Raw genomic sequence first — 8231 nt, 5'->3', positions numbered from 1 at the left:
TGTCCCAATGATATGGCCCAGCAAAGTACAGGAAATGTAAAACATACATTGCCTTACCTAAGGACCAAGTAAGATGCAAGAAAGATAAAGGGTACATGGAAAGGAAACCCTAATACAATGCTTTAGAGAACAAGCTAAGAGAGAGAGAGAGAGAGAGAGATATATATATATATATATATATATATATATATATATATATATATATATGACCACTCGATGAGGCTAGGCCTCGTAATCTATTGAACATTGCCCTTTTGAGCTTGCGTCTTCTTGCTTGCATCCTTGCCCTTGTTGCTTGCACCTAGGAGGTCGTGCCCTAGCTCCAAGTGTCCTCGCTCCATGTGTGTATATGCAACAAATAAAGAAAGAAGCCAATAGACAAGCAACAGAGATAACAAAGAAGTAAAGAGACACAGTAGCAAAGAGAGCCAAACGGAGGCAAACAAACATGTTATCAAACAAAGGGGGGGGTGTCCTAGGAGGAAGAATGTAGGTTTGGATTAAGTGTCCATAGTTCTATGAGATTGGAGCATGGGCGACACACGTGTCATCAAGAAAAATTCCTAAAGGGACTCAAGGTCACGTGTATCAAAGATGAGTGTGAACCCACATAAGATAGTATGAATTAGTCTTGATGACACAAGCAAGTAATGACTCATGCATGAACATGTAGGCAACTGTGCAAAAATGCAAAGAAGCAAGGAAAGGCAAACGAGTGGCGCAAAGCAAGCAAGGCAAGCATAACATCATCACATAGAGCGGGGGAAGGTGCATATCAAAAACACCAACATCATGGAGATATGTCTTGTAAGCGGTTACATCCAAATAAGCCACAAGATGGACAGATGTAACCACACAAGCAAATGGCCCCATAGATCGATAAGCACAAGCCCATGAAGGGTATAAAGCATGGCAAAGCCTAGATCTAGACAGAAAAACATGGATATAAAGCATAGAAGCAAACAAGCACACACATGCATAACGGAAATGATCCAAACCCTTTGATATAGGCCTAAGTATATGGATGTAGGTGTAGACGACAAGATCTAGATCTATACCTTACTAAAAGGGCAAAACACACGAAAAAGGTACATCAAGAGACAAAAAGGCTATAGAAGCACATGGTATAGTAAACAACATGTAGATCTAGACATATAAGCCCGGCAAGGAGCACATAAACATATAGATCTAAGCATAAGCATGGCAAGGAGCACATAAACATGTAGATCTAAGCATAAACACACTATTTAGACATATCCTAGCCCAAGAAGGCTAGGCCAACATCATCAAAACAATAAAATATGCTAAAAAGTAAGGAGACATGCTAGAAAAACTATAAAAAATGCTAGGAAGCAGGATAAAGCAAAGATATACTATGGAAAGCAATAAAACATGTTACGATGCAAGATAAAGCAAAGAGATAAAACATGTTATGATGCAAGATAAAGCAAAGAGTGTAGATGGTAGCTAAAAAGCTACATCTACACCCTTAAAACCTCAAATCCAAGGTCCTAAGGCCAAGGAGAGGAAAAAAAGTGCAAGAACACTACCTTTTGATTGTTGAGAAAAGAGAGGAATTAAAGGTTTTAGGATATGTTTGGGAGAGAATTTAGAGAAGAAAAGAGAGAGAATTTGCCCAGAAAAGTGCTCCAAAATGCCCAAAATCTTTTTTTTTTTTTGCAATCTGGGCGTATAAGGGTATTTATAGGCCAAAAATGACCCTTCAGTTTCCTAGGACCACTAAGTGGCTACTGAGTCCAATACTGACATCAACAATCCCAGCTTCTTCCTTGGTTTGACTTTGGATGCATATTTAAAGGCCTTCTTAAACTCCGATTGAGTTGATCTTGGTGTCTCTAGAAATCTCTAGATGTCTGGTTTCTAGAACACTAAAGAAATTGAAATTCCAATGGTCGGATCAAAGTTTTGGTCTTGGGAAGCAAACTGATGCACTTTGCATAGTTTTCAGGATATCTCAACCGTTTTAACTCCGATTTCAACCCATGAACAATTGTTGGAAAATGAATTCAATAATCTTCACAATGATGTTGGTCTCAACCCGTTCTGATGGTTGGATCAAAATTAGGTTTTTTGGGGCCTCAAAGAGTTAACCTCGGGTCAAACTTGGTCAAAGTTGACGAAACAATCACCGAGCAGCTCGGGTTTGATGTAGAAACATTGAAAAATTCATATTTTCCAATTCAAAGCAGATATCGTCTAGCCCTTTTGATGAAAATTAGCTAAGACCTTATTCTTAAAGATGGTCCAGCCCGCTTATTCTAGTTCTTGCCCAATTGGTATAGTTTATTGCACGAAGTTGGGTAAAAAATTGTCAGTTTCCTTGATGCATATTTAAAGGCCTTCTCAAACTCTGATTGAGTTGATCTTGGTGTCTCTAGAAATCTTTGGATGTCTGGTTTCTAGAACACTAAAGAAATTGAAATTCCAAAGGTCGGATCAAAAGTTTTGGTCTTGGGAAGCAAACTGATGCATTTTGCACAGTTTTTAGGATATCTCAACCGTTTTAACTCTGATTTCAACCCATGAACAATTGTTGGAAAATGAATTCAGTAATCTTCACAATGATGTTGGTCTCAACCTGTTCTGATGGTTGAATCAAAATTAGGTTTTTTGGGGCCTCAAAGAGTTAACCTCGGGTTAAACTTGGTCAAAGTTGACGAAACAATCACCGAGTAGCTCGGGTTTGAAGTAGAAACATTGAAAAATTCATATTTTCCAATCCAAAGTAGATATCGTCTAGCCCTTTTGATGAAAATTAGCTAAGACTTTATTCTTAATGATGGTCCAGCCCGCTTTTTCTAGTTCTTGCTCAATTGGTATAGTTTATTGCACGAAGTTGGGTAAAAAATTGTTAGTTTCCTTGAAAAAGCAAAGAAGATTTTATTAGGGTTTTCAATATTTTGGTGATATCTCTTTCGTTTTAACTTTGATTTTGGCCCATAATCGTTTCGAAGGAAAAAAATATGTCATACAAGACGATCCTAAATTTAACACGATCCAACAGCCAGATAAAAAAGTCAAATTTTTGATTTTGTCTTAATTGCTGTAAAATGAAATTTTTAAATGTTGTGACTTTTTGATTTACTGTTCGAGCATGTTGTATTTATTTTTATCCTTTTTGGCTTTGAAATTTATGATTTTGCATATGTTATTTTTTTTAAATTTTTTCAGTCTTTATTTTAATGCATGAATTGAGGTCAGAAAAAAAAATGATATTGATACTTAACAATCGTAAAAGAAAATGCTATGGTTTCAATCCCATTTAAAATTTAAGGTATGTCACCTCAAAAACATAATTTAGTTTAAATCCAACTGGTATAAAGATAATGTTAAATATACGAGGAAATGTCTTTTGGAAATATAAAAATTTTTCAAGCTTATTTTGGAAATGCCTTTCTTTTTTCTCTTGGAAAAAAAACAAAACTTGTCTTGGAAAATGTCCACTTTTGCTTTTGTTTTGTTTTGTTAAAAAAAAATAAAAAATCATCAAGCTAATTTCGAGAAGGAGGAGGTTGGGCTATGCTATCCGGCCCATTAATTTCCTTTTTTTAATTTCAAAAAACACGAGCAAAGCCTAGCCCACTCCTGTCGCTTATTTAAACAACCATACACAGCCCACAACAGCCAACGGCTCTTTTTTCTTCTCTCTCTTTCTCTCTCTTTCTTCCTCCGCTGCTGCTTCTCTTTCTTCTTCACTGGTGCTTCCATACAAAGCCCATTTTTTTTTTCTCAAAATATCTGTTTTTATTTATCTCTTGTTGGGGCTTCTTGAAAGTTGAAACTATGTCCCTCTCTGCGTTTTGAAACCCAGAAAGGAATAACAAGAAAGAAGGGTCTTTTTATTTAATACAAGGTTCTGTTCTCAAAAGGTAGATATGGGTTTGTCTTTTTGTTATGGTTTATTGCAGAATTTGGGTTTTCTTTATTTTTTATATGTTGATGATTATTGAATGAACGTAGGCAAGCTGTTTGTTGAAAGGTTTCTTAGAGGATAAATGGGTTGTTTTGGGGTCTGGGTTTGTCTATTTGTTATGGGTTATTGAGTTCTTGTGTTGGGTTTTTGTTTCTGAGTTTGTATGCAAAAGGGTTACTTAGAAAGCTAGATTGTTTTTTTTAGGGTATTGGCTTTTTTTTATTTTTGAATCTCTGAGAATATAGATTTTGAAAACTTGAATGTTTGAATTGGGTTTATTTATTTATTTTTATGGGGTTTGTAGGGTTTCTAATGCTGTTTCCTTTGTTATTGTCTTATGAAACAGGTTGCAATCTGACTTGATGGCCTTAATGGTAAGAACCTTGTCACTTAACCTATATTTGTCTATAATTGAGATGGGTTTCTCTATTCTTATTGGGAAAGAACATAAGATTTTTCAAAAATTTTCTTTCATGCAACCAAACGCTATCTTGAACTCACGATTTGATTCCGTTAAGTGAAGATTTGGTAGTTTGGATTCGATTACTATTTATTGACTTTATTCCTTGTTTTGCTGCATCTTGCTTCTCATTTTCAGTTTGGGTTTTAGTTCAAATATGTTCATTTTTATAATGTTTCTTTATAATAAAACATAACCCAATATTTGATTTTTTATTTTTATAAAATAAAAAAATTATTTGCTTTCTGCTAATGTTCATTGACAATGCTTGATTAATTAAATGAAATAAATGCAAAATGAAGCGCAGTGATAAATTTGAATACAAGTGGCCGGCCCTGATTAGTTTGTTTAGGATTTGTAGCTTATTTGGTGAAAAGTGAGGATTTGAAAATTTGTACATAAGAATCTTAAGGCTTTGTTTTTATTTTTTGTTGTTGTTGTTATTGTTCACTGACCTATCTTTGGTTACTTTCTTTCATTTCATTATTTTAGGCTCCTATTTCTAGTCCATATGAATATATGCCCTTTGAATCACAAATATATATATATATATATATATTTGTTACTTGATTAAAATTAAAATTATATCAAAGTGAAAGAAAGGTCACTGTGTTTTGTCTATTGCTTTGAGCAGTTAGCTTTGTATGTAAGTGCAGCTTTTGTTTTGTTTTGTTTTTTTTTTAATATTACTTTTTCTATTAAGAGCTTCTATTTTGAACCTTTCAACTGTGGTTTATGTTTTGGTGCAAATTTACTACCAGTTCAAACATAATGTATCAAAGCATAATTTTGCCTTCTGGATTTTCTTTTGAAAATGCTTGGCGATGGGTTCAAGCTGGATAGGGATGTGATTGGACAAGTTCTTGGTAGACTATTCATTCTGTCTAATAGCCTAATTAATCAATGTTAATTGATTTGAACATTCTTCAGGTACTTTTTTTTTCAATGTTTTTTTGCTGGGCTTGTTGAGATCATATAGCACTACAAGAATATATTTCTGAAAGTTTAATGTGTTGAAGCAATGATATGATTTTTCTGTGGTCTGCTGCTTCATAATCTGATAACATGTGAAATCTTTATCTACAGAATAAGTGCACCGTTAACTGGGATATACAATTTGGATTTGCAGTTCTAGTGAGTAGGGGAATCAATTTGGCTTCATAATATGATTTGTCTTTAGGTGTTTTGTTGGTTCCTTTTGAAATTTGTTTGGGGAACTTCATTGCCTTTCCTCAAACGCCTTCCTTGTGGGGGTGGTTAAATTTATTACCATTTTTTTTCATGATATTTACATCTATTTTTCACAAACTTTGGTCCTTGTGGGGTTTTGTTTTCTTTGAAATTTTCCAACAAATTAGTTATTTAACAATGAATTGTTATATAAGGTAATGGGAGACTGATATAGCAGCCTTTTGGGCATTCATTACCGTGTTAGATTTTATTTTATTCTCCCATTCTCTCTCACACGATCTTAATTTGCCTTGCACTATTTGGTTCTATAATAACATTTTGCTCATAATGTCTTTTCTTGTTTAGATCCTAAAAAATCTTGTCCATCTTGCCAAGACAACCAAAGAGCAGGCAAAAGGATTAAGGTACTAGAGAAATATTTGTACGTGCCATTCTCTGAATGTTGTCATGCCCTACTTTTTTTACCCTGGCCACTCTCATTACACCGTCTTTACTAATTTTCACATGAACTTTTGACTTTTTATTTGTGCGTGCGTGTGGTAGCTTTCCGAGCCCACCAAGAAAGAAGATGAGGATTTGGTAGTTGGTTCCTAATGAGTTTGGGTAGGTCTCTTCACGTATCAACAAAAAAAGAAAAAGAAAAAAAGATAAGAGTTTGGGTAGATCTCTTCTTTTTAATTTTTAATTTTTTTTAATGCCTCTTCCTTCTTTATATTTTGCAGATTTTACTTTATAGGACTTAGATATACCATACTTACAATGACTGTGATTAGAAGTCTGCTTGCAGCTAAACATTTGTAGTTTTCTTAATTCCTTTCATCAAATATCTACTTTTTTGTCAATATACACCATAGGGCATGCAAACATTATTTAAAAAAAAAAAAAGTTTGAGTTGTCTCTTTCTTCTGGTAGACAAATTTATGGAAGTAAACCAAAATATATAAAATCTATTTGCACAAGGGCATTGCAATGCAGTAGAGGCGTAAGTGGAAACCAACATGATAGATATAGTTTGGTTATGTTAATTTTAAGAATGTAATTTTTCTTGCTATGTATTTTGCCATATAGTGTTTGGGTTCTGAAAATTTACCCATTAATGTGGGCTGATACTCTAGCTGTATATATAAAGTTGTGGTGTGCTATCATAATTTTCTTCCGTTTAATATAAAAAAATAATGGAGGACTCAAATTTATGGTTCTTCTTTTTATCTTATATGAATAGTTTATATCTTTAACATATTATTGATAAATCCAATTCACAACTGTCCTTGTACTACTACAGATGCATTCTCCACTGTTAAACACACACAATACATTAGGTGATTACATGCTTTTGTGGCTCTGGCAAAATATTTTTCGTTGTCATGTTATAGTTTCTAGAAACTGCTTTGCAATTTGAGTTTGGTCTTTAGCCAGAGGACGCTCTTTTTTTTGGTTCAAAGAATAATGTGTGTTTGAGGTTGTTTTCAAAATCATTATTGTAGATAAGTGTGACCATCATTGTAATCTTGTAGGGTGCATGTGTAACTTACCACTAAAAAAAATCAGGTGACAACCAACCTGTGTGACAATGGAACTGCCTTCTTCTCAAATAGAACTATATAGATCTCACCAAGTTGAATAATGAAGTAATGGTAAAAAGAGAATAACTCATAATAGAAGAGTTCATTGCCCAGATTACATAAAAAGCCTCTCACTCTAAAAACATGATAAAGGGCCTAATGTTTCTGCTTTCCTAAGAATATTCTTTATAAATATGTATCCTGACTACTAGCAGCTCCTCCAAACACTTCTTAAAGTTCCATATGCTCTTTTTTTTTTTAATGAATTTCTCTATGATGTTGATACAGTAGATTTGGAAGTTGGAGGTATTTTATGGTAGTACAATGTGGAGTTTTGCTTAATTCTCAAGGGATTCTTTCTTAATTCTTTTATTAAAATAAAATTAAATGGAAGGTCTTCATACTTGTGTACTTTTATTGTTGATTGTGGTAGGCTGAAAACCAAAAAGTTGCTCTAGAGTTTTGGAAGAGAGCTCTAAACCCTCTAACATGGACAGAAATACTGCGTCAAGCACTGGTTGCTGCTTGTTTTGGCTCAAAGCATGGTGCAATGTGGAGGGAAGCCCAGAAGAAGGTATTCAAATTATTAACTCTTGGTTTTGCGCTTGATTTAAGTGTCTGTTTAGAAACAATTTATCTCGTTTTTGCTGAAAGTACTGTAGGTAAAAGTTAAACAAAATAAATAGGTAACTCACGTGGGACCCACAAATAGTAGGAAAAATGAGCAATAAGTTGGCTTATAAGTGCAGCCCAAATGGGCACCCTATTGGTGTGATAAAATCATAATTTCTGTTTAAATAAATTTCCCTATAAATACAAAAAAATTATGTTTAGATGTTGTGGATGGTATCTCTTAATTGATTTCTTATCATATGAATATGATCACTAACAAGAAATAAAATTATTTGTTATTTCAAAAGATTTGAACATGTGCAAAATAGAAAAGAAAGTCTTTTAATGGCAACAAGAAGAAATTTTTGGTTGAACTTTTAATTTTGTACTCTCTGCCAAAGTATGGTTTTGGACATCTATTTGGTCTAACTCAAACTCTACTTTGGGACCTTGGGTTTAGAAAGTCAGACAA

The 8231-nt window shown here is 33.8% G+C and overlaps 1 long non-coding RNA gene across 1 annotated transcript; it reads left to right on the top strand.

Annotated features, from left to right (window-relative positions):
• Positions 1-3720: 3720 nt before the first annotated feature.
• Positions 3721-7706, top strand: LOC142633931 (uncharacterized). Its single transcript, XR_012843999.1, has 4 exons — positions 3721-3890; positions 4281-4308; positions 5931-5989; positions 7581-7706. It is a non-coding gene; the product is annotated as an uncharacterized LOC142633931 (long non-coding RNA).
• Positions 7707-8231: the final 525 nt, after the last annotated feature.

This window comes from Castanea sativa, chromosome 5 (assembly GCF_040712315.1).
Source record: "Castanea sativa cultivar Marrone di Chiusa Pesio chromosome 5, ASM4071231v1".
Taxonomy (NCBI): Eukaryota; Viridiplantae; Streptophyta; class Magnoliopsida; order Fagales; family Fagaceae; genus Castanea; species Castanea sativa.
The sequence above is the reverse complement of the archived record's forward strand: the minus strand, read 5'-3'. Positions and strand labels throughout refer to the sequence as shown.